The sequence below is a fragment of the Rhinolophus ferrumequinum genome, chromosome 22 (assembly GCF_004115265.2).
Source record: "Rhinolophus ferrumequinum isolate MPI-CBG mRhiFer1 chromosome 22, mRhiFer1_v1.p, whole genome shotgun sequence".
In the NCBI taxonomy this organism is placed as follows: Eukaryota; Metazoa; Chordata; class Mammalia; order Chiroptera; family Rhinolophidae; genus Rhinolophus; species Rhinolophus ferrumequinum.
The window spans coordinates 27,005,979-27,017,134 of record NC_046305.1 but is presented as its reverse complement, the minus strand read 5'-3'; the positions used below and the strand labels follow the sequence as shown (position 1 = coordinate 27,017,134).

At 52.1% G+C, this 11,156-nt stretch overlaps 1 protein-coding gene across 1 annotated transcript in view; it reads left to right on the top strand.

The window, feature by feature from the left end:
• Window positions 1-1,577: 1,577 nt before the first annotated feature.
• Window positions 1,578-11,156, top strand: part of SOX13 (SRY-box transcription factor 13) — a 47,028-nt gene continuing 37,449 nt past the window's right edge. Inside the window, exon 1 of the mRNA XM_033093048.1 lies at window positions 1,578-2,149. The gene's annotated coding sequence lies outside the window, so the exon portion shown is untranslated. The remainder of the gene's footprint in view (window positions 2,150-11,156) is intronic.

Sequence of the window (11,156 nt, the reverse complement as noted above, 5' to 3'; positions counted from 1 at the left end):
ATGAAGTTGCTCATTGAATCTTGATCAGGAGCCAGAGAAAAACACCCAGATATATGGAAAACACAAGACAAGTTGGCTGGAGCACATGGGTACTCTAATAGTTTCTGAAATGGTTTCATCCACAAGCCAGACCACGAAGACGTCATATTGGCTTCTCCCACCACCTTACCTCCACTTTTTTTCCTCCTTTCCATCTCCCACACCCCTAGTTTAACTCAGGCCTATATCATTTTTACCCTGCTTATTGCCATTGTCTGGTCACCGGTCTTCCTGCCTCCAGCTGGAATTATCTCATCCAGTGACTCCCCATTACCTTCAATGAACCAAGTGATCAACAAGTATTTTTCAAAGGCCTGTTCTTTGTCAAGCCCGGGTTAGGCACAGGGATCTCATAGTGAGTCAGAGACACGTCCCTGCCCTCATGGAGTTTACAGTCCAGTATGTGTGTGTGTGTGTGGGGGGGGGGTTGGGAGGGAGCGGGAGAGGGAGAGAGACAAATTAATGATTTTCATACTGTCTATGACTGGGGGTGGGGGTCTTCGGGAACCCCATGACTCAAATTTGCCTGTCAAGAAAAGCTCCCAGAAGAGTTGATATCTGCGCAGACCTAAAAGGTGAATAGAAAGCGTTAGCCAAGGAAGGTGCTGGGGAATGACGAAATCCCATGCCCTTAGGTGTGTGTGCCTGGCTAACCATCACTTGCTGAGACCCAGGCCATCTACATTGTGGGCACATTGTTACTTGCAGTTCCATGATTGCTACCGCTTTAATACGCTCTACTTCCTCAGGTCCTTCCAAGACCCAGTGGATATGACACCTTCTCCAAGGCTAACCAGATCCCCACACCTACCTTAATGCCCTTGGTGGGCCTCATGTCCTGTGCTTCCCTGATCTCAGCACTCTTGCACTTCACTATAATTAAATGTTCACTCATCTGTCTCCTTCAGAAATTGGCAATCTGGGAAGGTCAGGCCACTCTCATTCAGCCCGGTGTCCCCTTTACCCAGCTGGGCCAGACATGTTGTTGGTATTTAATACATACACACAATTAAAGGAATCCACCCCCCAATATGTAGGTCAGGTCAGGAAAAAAAAATTAAGGGCATGTTTGCGAATGCAAGATGATAGGACTAGCGACTGGTCTGAGACTCAGGAAGCTGTCTCGCTGCAGATGGGATCATGCGATGTTCCCAAGGGAGGTTCTGAAATGGGGGTTTTAAAAACCCTAAATCGAGGCTGTCTGGAGGGATTAGGAGGCTGGGAGTTGATGGAGAACTTCTTGGGTCTTGCCCTAAGAATCGAATACTCTGTGTAGCGACCCTCATACCTGGGCAGTGGGAGCGGGCAGAATCCATGTCTTTCTTCTGTTCTCTCCACCCCCACCCACTCTTGTCACTCAGGAGCCTTAGCTCTCCCCTTTCCACCAGAGGTTTCCAGCTGTTGATGCCAGGATGGACCTGGCTGCAGGGAGGAGGAGGGAACTCTCTGTCCCTCCCTCCTCCTCCATCTCCCCACCCTTCCTCCCTCCTCCTCCCCCTGCCCGCTCTCTGTCTCCCTCCCTCTTTCTCCTCCGCGGCTGTGGAGTCGCCTCGCAGCCGCGAGCCGCGAACGCCCGGCTCTCAGTCCTGGCTTGGAACTGAAGTGTATGAGTGCGGGTCCTGGCACCCGTCTCTGAGCGGCGGGCCGGGTCTGAGGCTGGGCGCAGCGGTCAGCAGTGGAGGCCCAGTTCGGGACCGAGCCGGGGCGCGGGGACCCAGCCGGAGAGCTCGGCGGCGGGCGGGCGCCGCGTCCGGGCGAGTCCGGGGCAGGACCGCGGAAGGCAGGGAGACGGCCGCAGCAGAGGGCAGAGGGCGGAGGGCGGAGGGCGGAGAGCGGCCTGGCTCGCGGAGGGCGCCGCCCCGCCGGAACCGAGCTCTCTGCCCAAGACTGCGGCGGGTCGCTGGGCGCGCACCCGGGCGGCTCCGAGTCCGGAGCAAGTCCCCGGCCAACAGCGGGGGGCGTGCCCCTCCCAGCCCCGCGCCTAGCCCGCTCCGGATCGCTGCGTGGCCAGGGCATGTGAGCGGGAAGCCGGGGCCGCCAGCGCCAGGACTGCCGGAGGAGCAGCAGGAGCGCGGAGCCGCGAGCCCAGAGCCCAGCGCCCGGCTGAGTAGTAAGTGCGCCCCTCCGCGCCCCCTCCTCGCCCTCGGAAGTTTGACACTCGCGCCCCCACGGTTCTGGGCAGACGCCGGCTCTCATCTTTGCGAGTTTCCATCCTTCACAAAGTTTTCCGAGGAAGGACGGACCCCCCCACCTGACCCTAGCAACCCCGGCCAGTGGGGGCTCTTAGCGGGCAGACAGGGTCCTTGCGGAGAGGGTTAGCGCCTGGTGAGGCCGTGGGTGGTTGTGGGTGTCTGTGGCTGTGCACAGCTAACCAAGCTGTGGGGGGGGGTGGGGGTGGGGGGGCATGCCCGCTCCTGGCAGAGCCGCACCAGGTCTTTCACACCAGCTTGTCCATGCGCCCAGTTCAGGGATTTCCCAGCGAGAAGCCGAGGCGACCTGTGCGCGCCCCGAGTGGGGCTCGGGTGCCGGCTCGGAAAAGCAGATCTCCCCGCCCCGCCCTGGTGTGTGGGGTGCGGGGTTCCAGCCGCGCCACCCTTCCCACCCTTCCAGGTCTGTTCCTCTGCCGACCAGCCGGGCGCTGCATCCTGTTTGTTTTCTGCTCCGGCTACTCCCGGCTCACCCCCCTCCACCTCCCACCTAGCCTTTTTCATACCACCCCCACCTCCCGCCGTGGGTTGTCGGAGGTGAACCTTTTCATCCCGATTTCACCTCAAGAGCAAATAGTGCCTAGGGGTAGGGGAGGGGGGCTAGTCGCTCCGTTCCCAGCGGCTCGCCATTGTTTTCCCACTCCGCGCGTTCCATACGTAAACACACACACACACACACACACACACACACACTGTGTGTGTGTGTGTGTGTGTGTGTGTGTGTGTACGCGAGCGCGCGCGCGCCAGAGCGCGCGCCGGCTGCTTCGAGTCCCGAGGCGCTCAGGGATCGCCCGCGGGGTCTCCCAGCTGCCCCGGCTGGGTCGTGCAGCTGGAGCTGCTTCATTACTTCGCTGGAGCTGGGGGGGTGGGGTGGGGTGCAGAGACGTAGGGGTGGCTTCAGAGTCCCGGGCTGGGCTGCGAGCCGTGCCTGGGCGGGAGGGAAGTGAATTTTGAACTTCAGCCCTGGACCTTCCCGGGAGGACCCCAGCGCACGAGCGGCAGCTCCCGCCCTGGAGGCCGGACGGCAGCTGCAAGGACTCCAGCGGCGCTCTTGGCAGCGGTCTCTGGGACAGGGGCTAGGAGGACGCCGGGGAGTTTTCCTGGGAAGTTTGCTTTGACTCTGTGGGAATTTCCGGGCTGGGCGCCTGGGCTCTGGTGAAGGGGTCTGGCGGGGTCTGACTAAGACAGCCAGGGAAGATGCTGCTTTTGGGAGGAGTTTCCAGGGACCCTGATTCACACTGGGCTCCCTTAGGAAGTGGCGCTCCAGATGGCTGGGATTCAACACATTTTGTTCCTAATTCCCCACCTATGGGCAACGTGGGCTGCGTCAAGTCTTAACTTTTCTAGATTTTCCCTTATGCAAAATGGGCAGAGTTAAGTACACATCTTTGAAACTCGTATCTAATGATTAGTTAAAGGATAGTGGTTTGGAAGGCACAAACTCCAGGAGGGTTGGGACCCCCCCACCAATTGGACCACTGAAAGCCAAGTATAGCTTATTGGTTAAGAGCCAAGGCTCTGGAGTTGGATCCTAGGTACTGTCACTGGCGACGTGATCTTAAGCAGTTTAACCTTACTTACTGCTCTGTGCCTCACTTTGCTCATCTGTAAAGTGGGTTTCATATGAACAGTACCTACCTTATGGGGTTGTTCTTGGAGATTAAAAGTCTTAATAAAGTCAAGCTCGTAGGACAGTGCCTGGCACATAGTAAGTGCTGGGGAAATGTTAGCTGTTCTTGTCATTATTACTACCCTGGCCTTGTACAGAGCCCAGAAGAGAGCACTTTGGGATTGTGCTCATTTAATCAGTTACAATAATTGTCCACTTCTGGGAAGGAAGAAACCTCACACTTCCATCCTTTTGTGATTTTTGGTTGCTCAAATCCTTCCTGCTCCTTGTCTAGTTCCATCTTGTTGAGTCTTTTAACTTTTCTTCACCTCTCCTTCCTTTCTCACTCTCTTCATTCACAATTTTTGTGAAAGGCATTTCATTCCCTCCTTTAAAAAAAAAAATCAATCTTGGCCCAACTGCAGTGTTCTCAGTGGAAATCAGGCCCCAGGAAGGAAGTGGCTCCACAGGGTGTCCCCTGAGTACCCCGGCCTGGGCAGCAGGCTCAGGATTGGATGTGCATTTGTGTCTCTGGGGCTTTTGAATTTCCGGAGAGAAGAGCCCAGGTGTCTGGGCCCTGGGGAAGAGTCAGGTGGGATGGGCTGGGGCTGTTCCTGGGGGAGTGGCGGTGTTGGTGTTGCCTGCTGCTGCTGGGACTCACTTGGGAACCTGGAATATCCCAGCTGCCTGGGCAGAATGGATGTGGGATTTTGGGTACCCGGAGGGCCACAGTTTCACATCCAACTTTCCACCTGGCGTGTAGACTATTTTCTAGGAATTTGTGTTTGTCACAAGCGCCTTGTCTGATTCTGCACATGCGCAGCTCCCGGGAGGGTCGATCTGGGCGCCGAGGATGAGCAAGCAGGCTGCTTGCTGGCCACCCACACTGTCTCAGACAATGGGCTTCTCTCTCTCCTTTCTCTGACCCTCTAACCCCCACCCCATGCATCAGGGAGGATGGCCAGGAGGTTGGTTCTTGGTGCTTGGAGATCCTACAAGTGGGTGATCTGTGATGAGAACCAGCCAGTGCAGTCACCCCCATTCATTCCTTTAACAGAAATTTGTTGCACACCTATTATGTGCCAGCGGGGCTTCAGGAATGAATAAGACAGGTAGTGTGCCTGCCTTCAGGGAGCCTTCTTTCTGGTGGGAGGAGACAGGAAATGCGGAACTGGAGATAAGCAACCAGGACAATATTGGTTATTCTTCCTTTGTGATGTGAAAGAAATACAACAAGGGTGATGTGATAGAAAACTTATGTGCATGGGGTGGGGGGCTAGATTGGGAGGCCAGTGAAAGCCTCCCTGGGGAGACGACTGACTGCTCAGTGAGGCGTGAAGGATGAGAAGGAGCCTGCTGCACAAAGACCTGAAAAAGTCTAGCAAATGAAAAAATCCCTGAGGCCAGAACAGGGTTTGCAACAGCACTGTGGCTGGAGGGAGAGGGCAGAGCCTGGTTACAGGGACCTGGTAGGACTGACTGTTAGGAGCTTGGATATTATGGCCAGGGTGATGGGAAGCCATTGGAGAGTTTTAAGTAGAGGAGTGACATGATCTAATTTATGGGTTTCAGAGAGTATTTGGGGAAAAAAAGATTATTTGATACACTGGAAATGATAATCAGGGTTGCCCCAGGGGAAGGAAACGTTGGCTGAGGGATGGGTGGAAGAAAGATGGTGTTTTCACTGTAGACTCTTTTGTCCTTTCTGACTATAGTACCATGTGCATGTATCAACTATAACCAAAAAAACCCCAAACAACAAGCGTATTTAAAAAGAATAGCTTTTAACCTGGAAACTGTATATAATAAAATGTAAGAAATGATACTAAGCTATGTAATATAGTACCAATTTTGTAAAGCTAATTATATGCACATTGTGCACACGTAGCAAGAAGACTAGAAGGCTGCCTTGAAATGTTTACAGAGGTTAATTCTGGATACTGGACGTATGGTGATTTTTACTTCCTTCTGTATCTTCTGTTGATTTTTCCAAGCTTCTCCGGTGATCCTGAACTACTTTTATAAGTGGGAAAATAAAATGTAGAAAAGAGGATAGCTTGAAGGGGAGCAAGGATGGAAGCAGAGAGGCAAGCTAGGAGGCTGATTCGGAATTAAGATGATGCCAGCGGGAGATTGTTCTGGAGGTAGAGCCACCAGGTCTCTGTAACACACCGTTCCCTGATATGATTCTGTGCTCTTGCCTAGAGAGGGCATTTACCCCAGTTCAGATTTTGTGATCAGGAGTGTAGGGATCAGTGATGGTGAGTGAAGGACCATTTCCAACGCTGGCTTGGCTTTGGAAATGTCTCGGATTCCAGCTACAGCCTTATCCCCATCTTTTCTCCTAGTAGAGGCAGTGGTGGTGGTGGTGGTGGTGGTGTCATCCTGATCATTTTGCTACTTTGATAATTAACAGATTCAGGGAAGGTGATGTATAAAGTGAGACGGATTTAGAGCCAGTGGGGTTGGGGCACACGGTACACAACATCTCTGAGCTTCTGTTTTCCCATCTGTGAAACAGGACAATAACAGCGACAATCCCTGCCTCTTAGAACATGGGAGGCTCACATTTGATCATGTCTACGGCAGGGCTCCATGAATGGTAAGGGTCTGGAGTTTGCTGTTGCCAGACAAGTGTTTGCTTGGGCAACACTTGATTCTACAAAGGTTTTCTCCTCTCTGGAGGTGCTTTGAGATTGGCCCTTATTTGGGCAGCTCCCTGAGTACGTCCTTAGGAAGCTGAAGCTGGCTGAAGCTGATGCTTCTGGAAAAAGTGGAATTCAAATAAAGCTATGTCCCTGTGCCCCATCCCCAGCTACATTCAGGGGTGAAGTCGAGTGTTTGCAAAGGGCTCTGTGCTGGGAAGGTCCCTCCAGGCCCCCAGTAAAACGTGCTTTGAATGGGAATTATTTTTGTGCTCAGTGTTTGCTTAAGAGGCTCACTCCTGCCTGAACTCGCTATATCCTCACCCTCTGCTGGTCCCCTGCCTGGAACTGGGATGTGTTAGCCTGGAAGGCTGTCACAGTGCCTATCACCAGGAGGCGGACCAGAGCCCATGAGGATCGCTTTCACAGTTCCCAAGCAGAAAGACATGTCCTGGATGGGGGTCTTTGCCTGGGGGACCTCATTTTGATTGCCCCTTCCTTGGGCCTCCTTCCAAGCTCCTTGGAAAGACTTGATTGGGAGATCTGTTACAGGTCAGCTCAGCAGGGCCACCTTCAAACCTTAGCCAACTTCTCTGGTCAGGGGTGATGCTGTTTCTTTTAAAAATTCAAATACTTTTCTCTGAGCAGCAGTGATGTGGTAGTTCCCTCCTAAGTGGGGTGGAGCATAGAGTTGGGCCTGAGTTCTGTGGACCTAGCCCGGAGACCCATGTGTCCATCCCAGCTCAAGCCTCATGGTGATACAGGCTCTTGTGCGCTCCCCACCCCCCCTTCCCGGAAAAGGTTTCTGTTCGCCCTGCATGGTCCACAGCATGGAACCTCGCAGTCACTACCTGCTACTCCAGGCATGTTCTTGGCTTTCCTGCCCCTGAAAACCCCACTGGTCCTGTGACCTGCCCTTTTTGGGAGGAGCCAGAAGGCCTATAGCCCCACTGCTCACTCCTAGGTGTTGTTGGGAAGGATTTGGATGGACCCAGAGAAGGAACAGTGCAAGTGGTTAGACTTCCAAGAGGCTGTGAGGTGTGGAGGGAAGTGGCTGGGGTTTCCCCTGCCTTTTCCTAAGGTTGTCTGTGCGCTAACCCAAGGCCTGAGCACAGCCCTGGATGTGCTGTGTGTGTGACCCGTCATCTCAACACGAGTGTGCACGTGGGGACAAGCTAGTAGAGCAGCACAGGCTGAGATTTGTGCCCAAAGGTTGAGGGTTCCAGCCAGAAGTATTTTTTTGGGGAGGAGAGTTGTGTATGGGGTGGTATAGGAGAAGAAGGAAGAAGTGGACAGTCTCTCCAGCTGCCACTTTTTTTCCTAAATAGCATTACTACCCAGGTGCTTTTGGTCACTTTGGGAAGCTTGACACAGGCCATCAAATCTGAAATCAATTTCTTTGATAACACACACGTATGAGTACACACACAGCATTCAGACTCCCCTCTCCACAGAAGTGGCCTTAGCATTTAAATGGCCTTGGCATGAAGCCCCATAAACAGCCTAGGGGATTGTGGCTTGTTTGGGGGGAGGGGCTTAGTGTTACCCCCACCTTGTCCCTTTGTGTCTTATGGGGACATGTCCGAGGTAGGGTTTCAGTGTTTAGACTTGAGGAGATGAGGATGGGAAGGAGCCACAGACTGGGCAGGAACCCTCGAGACCCTTAGGTCTGTGATCCCTGCCAAGCCTGGAGTTCCCTCGGGGATCCACCCCAGAGGAGGCCAGACTTTTCTCCTCCCCTCACCCTACCTCCCCCATTCCTGCCCCTGCTTGACTTAGAATGGAATGTGAAGCCTGTGGAACAGGATGGGATGGGGTGAGAACTGGTTTCCAGAAGGCCTGGTTCCGGCCCCCTTTTGCCCCCCCAAAAGCAGTGGGGGACACGGGCTGAATTGGGCACCTTGCCCTGTGCTGAGCTGGTCTAGCCATTTTGAAGGGGCAGCCAGAATTGCAGGGGTGGGGGCTCCTTATATAATCCAAGATGAGGGTGGGGGGTGAAGCAGGCAAAGCAGACCCTCCCAACTCCCATAGCTGGGGTGACCTGCTAGAGTAAACAGCCTTTGTTGACTTTTTAAAAAATTATGGCTCATATATATATTGTATTATTTCTGTATTTCTGTAGTTTCCAAAAGTAGTACAACAATGTTGTACTTTTGTAATTAGAATGGAAAGGATTTAAAATATATCTAGAATTGCCAGACAGTGAAACAGAAAAAGTAGTCATCGGTTTAGTCTCGGAAGACCAAGAGAAGAGTTGAGGCTTGACCAACACTAGAATATTCTGCAGAAAGAAGAGTCCCTGGCAGGAGGGGTAATAGTGGAAATATGAGAAGAAGAAGCCTGTAAAACTGGACTGATACCCTTTCAAGATGACAGTTGAGTCAGCCCTGTGCCCCCTGCGCACCTGCGTACCCCCCCCCGGCCCCCCCACCCCCCTGCCCCTGTGGGTTGGACTGGGGTGGGTGGCCCAGGGACCCAGGCCCTTGAGGCCTCCTGCATTGGCCCTGGCATCTGGGAGGAGGCAGGAAAGGGAGTGAAGCCTTGCCTTAAGCTGCCCTTAGCTGACTCAAAATGATTAACTCTTGCCTGGCCACACAAGGTAGGCCCTGCACTCTCCTCAGTGAAGGGTGAGGAAAGTTTTCTGTGTGTGGGGTGTGAAGCTCTCTTGAAACCTCCCCCTCCCCTGCCTCCCAGCACTACTGAAGGAATCTGAAGTCATTCATCCACCCATCCCTGTGAGGCTTTGGTTCTGGGCCTGTCCCTTGGGGGGTGGGCTGTAGTGGGGTGGGGAAGGAAGAGTGAATGAAAGGTTAGTGAGGAGGGGTTAGAAGGAATCCTGTGTGCAGGTACAGCCAGGCTCTCAGAGGCAGGCAGGATGAGGGGCGTGGGGAATGAATGGGGAGCTGTTGAAAGCAGAAGGGAGTGGCCCCTCCAGCCTCTGCCATTTCTCTAGCTTGCCTGGCTCCCTTTTTCTTGGCTGATGGAGAGGGGGTGTGCATGCAGGCAGCCAGTTGGGGCTCGATCAGCCCCCTCTGACCCCTGGGGGGCCAGGCATTACCTCTGAGAGCCCCAGGGAGACAGTGGGGACATTAGACCAATGTCAAGAAGGAAAGGGGAGAGAGGACTGGGAGGCAGAGAGAGAGAGCCAGGCCAGCGCATTGCTGCGGAAAGGCAGAAGCAGACCCTGCTCAAGCTCTAGTGGCCCAGAACCTCTGAACCCCACACGACTGGGGTTTCAGTTTCAGTCTTACCTGGGGAGCAGCAGGCAGTGGGCAATCACCCTCCTTCCCTCACTTCTCTCTGTAAGCTCAGTTTCCTCCTACTGTGTCATTGTGAGCAAGAAACAGCAGCCACGCCCTCACACCAGGAGTCAGGCCACATGAGGGGCTGAGAGAGAGGACTGGTAGGGAAAGAGCTAATTGTGGGGTCAGTGGGGTCACCTCCCTGGGCCTGGTGGGGCAGGCCTCTAATCTTGGTTGGGAAGATGGGCCCAGACTTCACTTACAGGTACCCTAGCCAGGAAACAGGGTCAGAGAACAGGGGAAGGGGATTTGTGTCACATCTGGCCTGGGGAAGAGATACAGAGCAAGACAGCTTTCTTTGGTATCTGAGGAAGTAAAGGAATGAACTTGACTGCTACTTGCCAGAGAATTATTGTAGTAATTATATGTCTGGGTGAACGAGGCTCTTAGAGTTGTGCAGTACACAGTCTGCACAGTTGGACATGATGGCCTTGTTGGAACTGTCTCAGAGCATCAGGGACTTACTGGATTTTTTTTTATTGTTTTTGTCATTTTTATTTTGAAAAATTTTAATTATATTTGACATACAATATTATATTAGTTTCAGGTGTACAACATAGCAATTCAACAATTATATATCTTACAAAGTGACCACCATGCTAAGTCTAGTAACCGTCCATCACCATACATAGTTGTTATGATCCTATTGACTATATTCCCTGTGCTGTACATTACATCCCTGTGACGTGTTTTGTAACTGGAAGTTTGAACTTCCTAATCTCCCTTCCACTTTTCTGTTCCACCCATCCACCCTCTCTCTTCTGGCAATCAGTAGTTTGTTCTCTGTATCCATGAGTTTGTTTCTGTTGTGTTTGTCTGTTTATTTTGTTTTTTAGTTTCCACATGTAAGTGAGATCATATGGTATTTGTCTTTCTCTGTTTGACCTATTTCACTTAGCATAATACCCTCTATGTCCATCCATATTGTCTCAGACGGTACGATTTCATTCTTTTTTACCAGCTGAGTAATATTCCATTGTTTGTATGTACCACATCTTCTTTATCCATTTATCCACTGGTGAACATCTAGGTTCCTTCCACATCTTGGCTATTGTAAACAATGCTGCAATAGAACATAGGAATATATGTATATATATATATATATATATATATATATATATATATATATCTTTTTGAATTATCATTAGTGTTTTCATTTTCTTCAGATAAATACCCAGAAGTGGAATTGCTGGCTTATACAGTAGTTTTATTTTTAATTTTTGAGGAACTTCCGTATTGTTTTCCATAGTGGCTGCGCCAGTTTACATTCCCACCAACGTGCACGAGAGTTCCCTTTTCTTCACATCCTCACCAACTCTTGTTATCTTTTTTGGTGATGGCCATTCTGACAGGT